A 10503-nucleotide genomic window follows, 5' to 3' on the forward strand; every position below is an offset into this window, starting at 1 on the left:
TAAAAGGAGTTGCCCCATAGGAGGTGGCTATAATGAAGCTAGGTATCAAAGGAGTAGAATACCGGGTATTTGCCCACGATAACATAGAGGGAGACATTGGGCTAATGAATGCCATTCTCAAACCACCATAGAGGGTACTCCATTATCAAAAAATGGAAAAGGGCCAGGTGTTTACCAATGATATTGTGGAGATAAGCATCAGGCTCCATTGCCAAAAAATGGACAGGGAGGCCCAATGCTCCGGGGTCCACGACCACAAATATACGGGGCACTGGAGGAACCCAGAAACACCATGGAGGAACCCAGCAACACCATCAGGGTAGTGCCCAGGACACATTATCCATTAAATCCCTCATCAGACAAACCAGAGGGAGTGCAGGGTTGGACATTTGCGCCTCCGTCAGAGCAGTACTAACTCCAGAGATGGGAGTTCAAATCATTCGCACAGGAGTAAAAGGACCTCTTCCCCAAGGAACAGTAGGCTTATTATTGGGATGCAGTTCTTCTACACTAAAAGGACTTATGGTAAGTCCTGGGGTAATTGATCCCGATAATGAAGGTGAAATAAAAATTACAGCTAGTTCTCCAAGAGGTATATCAGTAATTTCACCAGGAGATAGAATAGCACAGTTATTAATACTACCCAGCCTGCATGATAAATTTTCCAGTAGTACTGTAGAAAGTGGTTCCAGGGGATTAGGCTCCACATGTGTAGTTTGGGCTATGCTGTCTTTAAATTTAGATTCTCGCCTAATGCTAAAACTAAATATTAAAGGACATGAATTTAATGGGCTACTGGACACAGGTGCTGACCTTAGCATCATATCTCATCAAGAATGGCCAAAACATTGGCCATTACAACAAGCCACTCAAACGCTTCAAGATCTAGGAGTGGCGACTAATCCCCATAGAACTGCAATGGTATTAGATTGGAAGGATCCTGAAGGATGTGAAGGAATTATACAGCCATATGTATTGGATCATCTTCCTATAAAGTTATGGGGACAAGGTGTCCTAGATCAGTTGGACATTAACAAATAACATCAATCCTAATGCGCCCACTATTAGGGGTAGACAAGGTTTCAGAAAAAAAAAAGTTTAGGAGAACAATAACAAGGTATAACAGCACCAATTTAAATAGATCAAGGAATAAATAGACATGGATTGGGTTTTCAGAAGGGGCCACTGAGACAATCAAAATTACTTGGAAATCAGAAAGACCAGTATGGGTTCCTCAGTGGCCCCTGACTAAAGAAAAGATACAAGAAGCCCATGACCTGGTCAAACAACAATTAGCAGAGGCACATATACAACCTCCTTATCTCCCCATAATACTCCCATTTTTGTCATCAAAAGGAAATCTGGTAAATGGAGATTATTGCAAGATGTAAGAGCCATTAATAATGAGATGGTTATTATGGGACCTGCTCAATCAGGGATTCCTCAATTGTCTGCTTTGCCAAAAACCTGGTATGTTTTAGCTATAGATATTAAAGATTGTTTTTTTTTTTTTCAATTCCAATTCATCCTGAGGATAGTGCATGTTTTGCATTTACTATCCCTGAACTAAATCATGAAGTTCCTGATCAGAGATATGAATGGAAAGTACTCCCTCAAGGTTTGGCTAACAGCCTAACTATGTGTCAAATTTATGTTAACAAAGCAATCCAGCCACTTAGAAATCAAAATCCTGAACTACAAATATTTCACTATATGGATGATGTATTAGTAGCACACAAAGCTAAAAACACATTGCTAGAATGTTATGCCACACTTACAAACTTATTAAAAAATTATAATCTAGAGATAGCAATAGATAAAGTACAATTAAATTATCCAGTTAATTATTTAGGATTTCTATTATCCTCAACCATGGTTCGTCCACCTAAAATTGAAGTACGAGTAGATCAACTCAAATCACTTAATGACTTTCAAAAGTTAATAGGAGATATAAATTGAATAAGGCCTTATCTAGGCATACCAACAGGAGAGTTGGGACCTTTATTTGATATCCTAAAAAGTCCATCAGATCCAAATTTGCCCCGAATGTTAACGGTTGAAGCAAGAAAGGCATTAAAAATTATTGAAACATATATGGAAAATATGCATTTGGATAGAATTGATATGTTTGCCTTTATTATTTATTGTAATACCAATAAAAATATTTCTACAGGAGTATTTTGGCAAGAAGGTCCATTATTGTGGATACATTTATCTTATTCTCCTAACACTATTCTTACTAGGTATCCTGAGGCTGTAGGACAATTAATACTCAAAGGAATAAAAGCAGCAAAGGGAGTGTTTGGAATTTCTTCCTATTAAATTATTACTCCATATACTATGGATCAAATTGATGAGTTAGCTAATAGTTAAATACTTGGGCAATAATCATGTGCAAATCTAATGTTTCATTTTATAACCACTTACCATCTAATCCTTTATTGTCTTTTTGGTCTTCACATCCTGTAGTCTTTCCAAAAATGACAAGAAAAACCCCTATCATGAATGCTCCAAATATATTCACTGATGGGTCAAATAGTGGTACAGCAGCAGTAGTTACCCCTGATCAAACTTTTACATTTTTATTACCCAAACAATCAGCTCAAAAGGTAGAGCTTAATGCAGTAGTACAAGCTTTTGACATGTTTAAAGATTCTGTACTTAGTTTATTTTCTGCTTTGAACTGCTTTAAGAACTTGCCTGGACTATGTATCACTTTTATGCATTGTAAACTATCTGTTGGTGCAGCGAATTGTGGTAGTGCTGGAAAATCTTTGCAGATGGTGTCATCGGTGGTACAATTTTTCAAAAAAAGAGCTGTCATTTGGCTTGGTGTCATGGCATTTTGCATCCTCCTCATTTCTGCTAGTGATGGTCTAAAATTTGGGAGCCAAGAAAGGTGAGGCAAAGAACCTCACCCCCCACTGGCACCAAGGCCAAATATTGGGGCCAAGAGAGGTGAGGCAAAAAATCTCACCCCTTCACACACACTGGTGCAAAGGCCTATCTACAAGTATGGCTCTATGCTGGACCGGTAGTCAGTGACGGGTAATATCCAATTGCAGTGGTACCAACATAAGACAGGAGGCTGACACCTTGAGGTCAGCTCATTCGATGATGGTTAAAGACCATATGTAGTATTGGACAACCTAATAGGCATGGTCCCTAAGCCACATTGCTTGTTGTTTTATTAAACATAAGGGGGAGATGCTGAGAGCTACAGCTGAGTCAGAATGGCCCCTGGCATTTTGCTAATAGTACTGGTTGAGAGGCGAGCCATTAAGATGATGCTGGGTTGATTAAATTGTATATTAGATCCTTACTGTATGCCTAGGCCTGCTACTTTGGAGTTCTCATGGGGATTCCTGGAGAGTTTGCATTGGTTGGGGAAGTGCTGAAGGAGGGATGCCTGGAGGAGCCGCGTGGGTGTCATTCGGGAGAGTTCCCAGGGAGCGTGTGTGGAGTGTGCTGGTAGAGTCAGAAATAAAGTTTGTTCCTGCTCGAGTGGTTCGTGATTTGTGCCCAGTCAGATTGTGGCAGGGGGTCGCTTTCTGGAGTGCCTGCTGGCCTGGTCACCTGGACCCCACTCTGCTGGTCTCACATGGCGTCTTCTGTGTGCAGGCCCCAGCATGCCCAACCTCCCTGGATCCCTGGCTCTGTCCCTCTGGAGAGCCGGTGGGTGGGCTTGGACACGGCTGTTCCAGCACCTCTCATGAAAGCTACAGGGAAGACTGGGTGACTTTGGTCCCTGTGCCTCCACCCCTGGAGTGTTTTGATGGCTTTAATTGAAGTCAGGGATCCTTGAGACCTTGTTTATGGAGCTGCTAGAGTGACAAATCTTCATTACATATGAGGCATCGGGCCCCAGTGATCTTGGCCACAAAAGAGGCCACTTCCTGACTCAGCCCTTATAACCCAGTGCCCACAGGACCCGTGAGTGGTGTCAAAGTTACAGATGACATAGCCCCGCTGATGCCATGCAGGCTGCCAGATCCTGGGGACACATTCTGATTTATTGGACCATCACATTCACCTCTGAAATAATAAAGGCTCCTTTTGGTCCCAGGCTGCAGAGGGAGGCTGGAGCCTTTGGGGCCAGGGTGCAGAGACAGAGGGGGACACCAGGTACTCTTTAGTCAGTGAGCAGGACACTGGCTATGCATCTGGCCTGGGTCCCCTGGAGGGTGTAACCAGCCCCATGCTCCCCAGTCCAACAACATGAGACGCTGCACAGGGTCATTTTAATTCACTGTATAAATGGGATATTTGGGCTCTATCACTTTTTTTTTTTTGGTACCAAAGATTGAACCCAGGGTCACTTAAGTCCTGAGCCAACTCCCCAGCCGTTTTTCTATTTTATTTAGACAGCATCTCATTGAGTTGCTTATGGCCTTGCTATGTTGCAGAGGCTGGCCTCCACCTTGCAATCTTCCTGCCTCAGCCTCCTGAGCTGACATTACAAGCAAGCGCCACTGTGCCTGGGGCCCAGTCCCTGTGGATCATGTTTTTTCCTCCTCTGAAGGATCATTAAGATCCAAGCCCAGATGAGGATATCAACATCAGTGAGGAGGACTCAACCACCTTGGGAAGATCAGCAACACCAAGACTATTCTGAGATGAGGCAGTGGCCTCCTGGGCTAAGGTGGAGGCTGCCCAAGGCTCAGGCTGTTTCTGGGCTTCCAGGTGTGATAAGTCCTGGGACACTGTGGCCTAGATTGCTGAGGTGGCTTGTAAAAGTTAGATTGACAAGAGAGGTCCCCCTTGTCCAGCAGTTGACACTCCCGTGGTGGGAGGTCACTAATCTTGCCATTGTCTATGGATTTAGAGGATTCATCTCTGCAGAACATAATTCAAAACTATGTATCCAAATCAAGGGCCCAACACACTTGTGTGCTTCAGATCTTACCTAGTTTTCTATTTTCATACTGACATTTCACCTTACATTTGTATAAATATCCCAGGTGCCCAATACCCGTATTCATCCAGCAGAATGACCCCTAACCCAAATCGAGCATGATATGACCCTTAACCATACTCTGTTCCCCCAATGTAATTTCACATAACAGTAGGTCCTGAGTTGATCTTGCCATACAAGTATGTAGGGAATCCTCCAGCTGCTGAGAAGCTCAAAGGTAGATGCAGAAATGATCCCTGGAGCAAATGTAGGCAGCTAGGTAGGACCTGTGAGGTCTAAAGTCATCTTCCATGGCCAACAACCCAGTCAGGATGAAGGGATGAGGCTGAATCAGCCTCTCTCTTCTCAATGCAGGGAAGATGGACACAATCAGGCCTGTGTGGATTGCTGATCCCGGGCTGCTAGGGTATATAGACCTTTATGTCTTGTGAAAATGTCACAGGAAGGTGGGGCAGCCTCCATCTCATGGGATGCTTGGAAACAACTGTTAGGACAAAGTGGTTGCCAAGGCAGTGACCTCATTCACTTCCCTGAAGGAAGTGACCTCACCTCACTTCCTTGGTGATGGAACTCTCTGATCTTGGGATGCAGGAGTTGAGGCATCCAGAGGCAGTTCCACTCCCAGTGGGCTCACTTTTTTGTCTGTATCAAGGCCAGAGTCATTCTTTGTTGGTACCTAGTGATGTGTTGATAGCCAAATGCCTTGAATGGTCTCAACAAGGGCCTTTCCTGAGAAAGAAGTGTTGGCTCATTGCTGCCTCCTGACAACTACACAGACATGGCCAAAGAGACCAGAGCTGAGACAGGACAGGCCACTGCTGGGGAACATATTTTCACCCACCAGTCAGAGGACAGAGTGGATAGATGCAGACCAAATACAGGGGTGGTTTGTGTGTCTCAGTGGGTGTGTGTTTCAATTTGTCGTTTTGTCTCATGTTCTGAGAACATGAAGGAAAAATGTTTTTTTTTGTTGTTGTTCTTGTTGTTGTTGGTTTGAAATGGACTGTTAACTAGTGAGTCTTTTTATGTCAGTGGATCTCACTGGGTTTGTGGTTAAAGAGAGTTGAGAGAAGAATGCAGCCGTGAATGTGTCCTGTCTAGTGGGAATCTTTGCAGGACTCCTCATGGCCAATTTATGAATGGACTGTTGCTTGCCTTGCAGATGGGCAACACCTACCAAGATCCTAAGTTCCTGTATTCTTCCTGAATTTTGGTCACTCTCTGAAGGGGTTTGTGGTTTTGTGTCCAAGATGTGTACCACATTCAAGCTCTGTGACATGACCATGGACTGGATTGCTAAAGGGCATGCCAAGCATCTCAGAAAACTCAAAAATTAGAATGACTGGTAAGGATCTCTCTGGAGAATCCCTGCTTGGATAGATAGTAACCCAAGTTGCATGATCAGAAGCTGTCAGTGCCACAGTGTTCAATTAAACAAAAGTTTTTCTCCAGGCTTCTTTCTTCCCTATTGTTCTGTTCCCCTGAATGTCAGGGAGGTGTTTGCCTTAGGGCACTCCTTTGAGACTCCTCAAGAAAACAGTTTCAAATGGAAATGAAGAGGCCTAATCTGTGCCTTTGAAGTAAAGTGCTTTGTAAAAGCTGTGTCTGAATCAGACTCTTGGCCTTGTGTGTGGCTGTGAATTACATTCTCAGCACCCCAGAAAACTCAAGAAAAATCTCATGTGTCCATCCAAATCTAAAAGGATGAAACAAAAGTGTAATATTGGATGAAGTCTCTTGCCTTCTTCTGGTCAGGATCCTGACCCCTATGAAGTCAGAACAGGGATCCTCTGGGTCAAATGAGTTGTTGCAAGCCCTCTTGTAACTAGCACACAGGTGTTTGGGTTTTTTCATGAGTCTAGTACACATAAAGAATCTATCCCTGGCAGACAGGAGGCCTCTAATTTGAGAAGCAGAGTAGTATTAACTACAGGCCCATTTTATCTATCCTGTTTCTCAGGAAGGGTGTCCAGGCCACCATGATATTTGGCATATGATGGGCATGAGAGCTTACTTTGCACACCATCTTAGACTGCTCACCCTTTAGAAACCCCCAGCCAGAATGTTATAATGAGTGTCTGTATGGAAGAAGATGAGGGCGATGTGGGAGTGTTTTTGTTAGAATAGTGGTCTTTTGTTTGGTGGTTGGAAAAGATGACTGGCTTCACCTCAGCTTGAATTCTGGTGTGATGCCATTAGAGACTGAGTTCTGGAACTGATCTCAGAGAACTATTGCCATGAATTGTGTTGGGATTTTAGAAGGCCAGGCATTAGAGGAGCCTTTGGGAACTGAGATCTAGGCCGAGGGTGGCTTTCTCCACAGCACTGGGAATCTCAGCCAGGATTTCACATGATTTTGCTGTTAAAGCCTTTTCAGCTATACTTGAGAGCCAAAACTCACAGGAACCTCATATTTTAGACCCCAATGGGCCTGGATTCCTGTGACCTTTCGCCACTCCTTGGGAACCTTGCCTGCATGCGCTCTCCAGAGCTTTTACTGAAAGAAGATTCCCCAACACTTAATGTCTCCTGAATTAATCAAAACCCACAGTGTCAATTTCTTCATTCTTGAAAAATGGCTAGGCCAATACCATGAAGTTTTTGAGAATCCCATGACCCGAAATCCCTGGAGAACCTTTAGATCTCTGGTTGCTCATCATGACTGAACCAGCGAGTGCCATTTTTGACTGAGTGGAATTCATGACCATGGTGAAGAACAGAGATGCCAGTGAGTAGGAGCCAGCAGGGAACTGGGCCCGGAGCAATGGAGTGCAGGTGTGTGATCCAACATCTTTGGTGGGCCCCTGTGGTTTTGTAATTGACTTCCAAATGACATGTGACTGACAAGGTGCAGCCAGGATACCCGAAAATATAAAGGCATGTTGTTGTGGGGAGAGGATTTGGGGCGATGCTCAGAAACAAGTTGCTATGCTCAAGTGGGAAAGATATATGGGGTAGCAGCCCAGTTTGTGTTTTTTCCTTGAGACCCTGACTCACCCCACGTGACAGAGCTCCCTCCAGCACTGTGTCCTGGTTGACCTTTTTGTATTTCAAAAACAAACACCAATTTTCCAGGGAAGCTGCAAGAAATGCCATTAAAACTGGGCGGTGAGCCAAAGGCTTCACAATCCACCCAGGGAGACATTCATAACCGAACGGCCACATTTACCTGCAAAGAGAGGATTCAGCTCTGCTGCCTCCTGTTCCTATTGGACAATAGGAACCCATGTCCTCCTGTTCACATAGACTCAGACCAAGCTTTCATGGTCTCACTACAAAGGAAGCTAAAGCACAAAGCTATATTTCTAATGCACAAATGTCAAAGGCAGATAGTCAAGAAGTCATTAGGTCAGCAAAGTTCCATGTTTGTGGAATGTTTACCCTGTTCTCTACTTTTGGGATCTCTTCTGCCACAACCAAGTTTGTGAGCTCCTCAGAATTTCCAATTCCAGATATGTATTAACAGATTTTTTTCCTCTTCTCCTCTCATTGTGTTTTCTTTGGGGTGATAGTAATGTTCAGGGATTGTGGTGGATGACAGTAGAAGGTTTTTATGTGCCACATGTTCGCATATATATTAGACTCATTTTCCGTTTTGCCATTTGAAGTATTGAATCTCTGTCACTAACCCATAACCTTCTAGGCTCTGACTACTTATCTTAAAATCGATAAAAATAATTCTAAGGAATAGAAGTAGAGACATTTGATAGGAGGCAGGGTGTATACTTGGACTTGCCTTTTGCTTCATCAGAGATACATATTATAAAACTTGTGACACATTTTTCTCATTTTACTTCTCCATGAATTTTCAAAATTAACAAATATGTAACTTCTTGACTCCCTGTCTCTGTTGCCTGGGTCACAATGTATATTTTTATATACATATATATAATCCTACTGCCATCACAGGTATATTCTTGAGAGTACTCTCACTTTGGAAAATATGAATTTCATGAAAAGATCACTGCCCGCCAATACACTGAGGTAACTTAAAATTCAAGCTGTGGTGAGCTTTATACTTCAACAAGTTTAGACATAAAACAATGAAACAATGTATAGGAAAATGAATACTTTGGGTACATATGTGAAGGATATATATATCCCCTTATGAATTTTGATTGGCATAGGTACTATTACATTTAAAAGTAATATATATAGTATGAATTTGCAAACATGAAATATATGTGTATGTACTTATACTACCTTGATTCTTTCATGTCCATCTGTGTGGATTTATAATCAACATTTCCCAAGAGATTTTTCAGAAATATTCATTTTCTTGACATACATATTCATTTCTGAAACTCAAAATGAACTTCAGTGAATACTGAGTACTAACACTAATATTTCTACAGTAAGTGACCCAGTTTCACATCAATGAAAGTATATTCATATGGGACATGATGTGTATTTTGAATTAAATTTTCATGCAAAATTGTTATATTCCTATTTCTTCAGTATATATACATCATAGGATGTATCATTTCATCCATAATTCACAAATTGATATGCATGTGATTCACTTTTATTCACTCCCTGTATCAGATCCCATGTATTTCTCCATGTTGGTTTCCTTGCTTTTTTATGAGATTTCTTTTATATCACATAACTTTTGAATTCCATCATCATTTTCAAAGCAAAACTCAAACACAGTTTTTTACAATAAATAACCCTAATATTACCACTACATGTATAACTACTTGGATTGAATGTTTGTATGTGAATACCAGATTTCATGTATTTTTTCAAATATCAATTCAATCCATTATTTAAAATAGTAACCTATTATATTTTTTATTCACCACATGGTCTATTCATGCATCATCTTTATTTACATAAAGCCAGGGTACACCTATTTTTATCCCCAAACTCTAAAGGATAGGGTTTCAAAACATGCTCCCAGAAATGGTGGAAGAAATACGCATGTCACCTGCTCCATGTATTCCTTTCATCACATCATCTTTTGGACACAAAATGCAAAACTCACACTTATCTTATTCTTCTACCAAAGCCTCATTTTAATGAGCGCATTGATTACTAAAATCATCTACGTCTGCATTGCCTATTGTTTTCAAATTTCAATCCTATGGAGAGTATACATTTGTTTCTTTGGAGGATAGTGTGTTCAACCCCCCCCCCTGTTGAAAATATCCCTGATCTTATTACTCATTTTGTACTTTGCCTGATCTTCTAACATCCCTATTGATATCTATTTCCCCAAGTGCCTTGTTGTGACTGACTCTTCACGTGTGCTGATATTCCCATTTACACTTTAATAGAAATTTATTGGATTGCAAAAAGGGCCTTTGGTCCAAATCCTAAACTCACACTTATTCCTTACCCAACACTGGAATCCTGCCTACTATCTCTATTCACTGCAAGTTCTCTTTGAAATTAAGTAGTCCCAGGTACAAGATCTTAGGCCATTGTCTATGGATTTAGAGGATTCATCTCTGCAGAAATAATTCAAAACGATGTATCCAAATCAAGGGCCCAAGAAACTTGTGTGCTTCAGATCTTACTTAGTTTTCTATTTTCATACTGACATTTCACCTTACATTCGTATAAATATCCCAGGTGCCCAATAC

Source organism: Callospermophilus lateralis, unplaced genomic scaffold (genome assembly GCF_048772815.1).
Source record: "Callospermophilus lateralis isolate mCalLat2 unplaced genomic scaffold, mCalLat2.hap1 Scaffold_2125, whole genome shotgun sequence".
NCBI lineage: Eukaryota > Metazoa > Chordata > Mammalia > Rodentia > Sciuridae > Callospermophilus > Callospermophilus lateralis.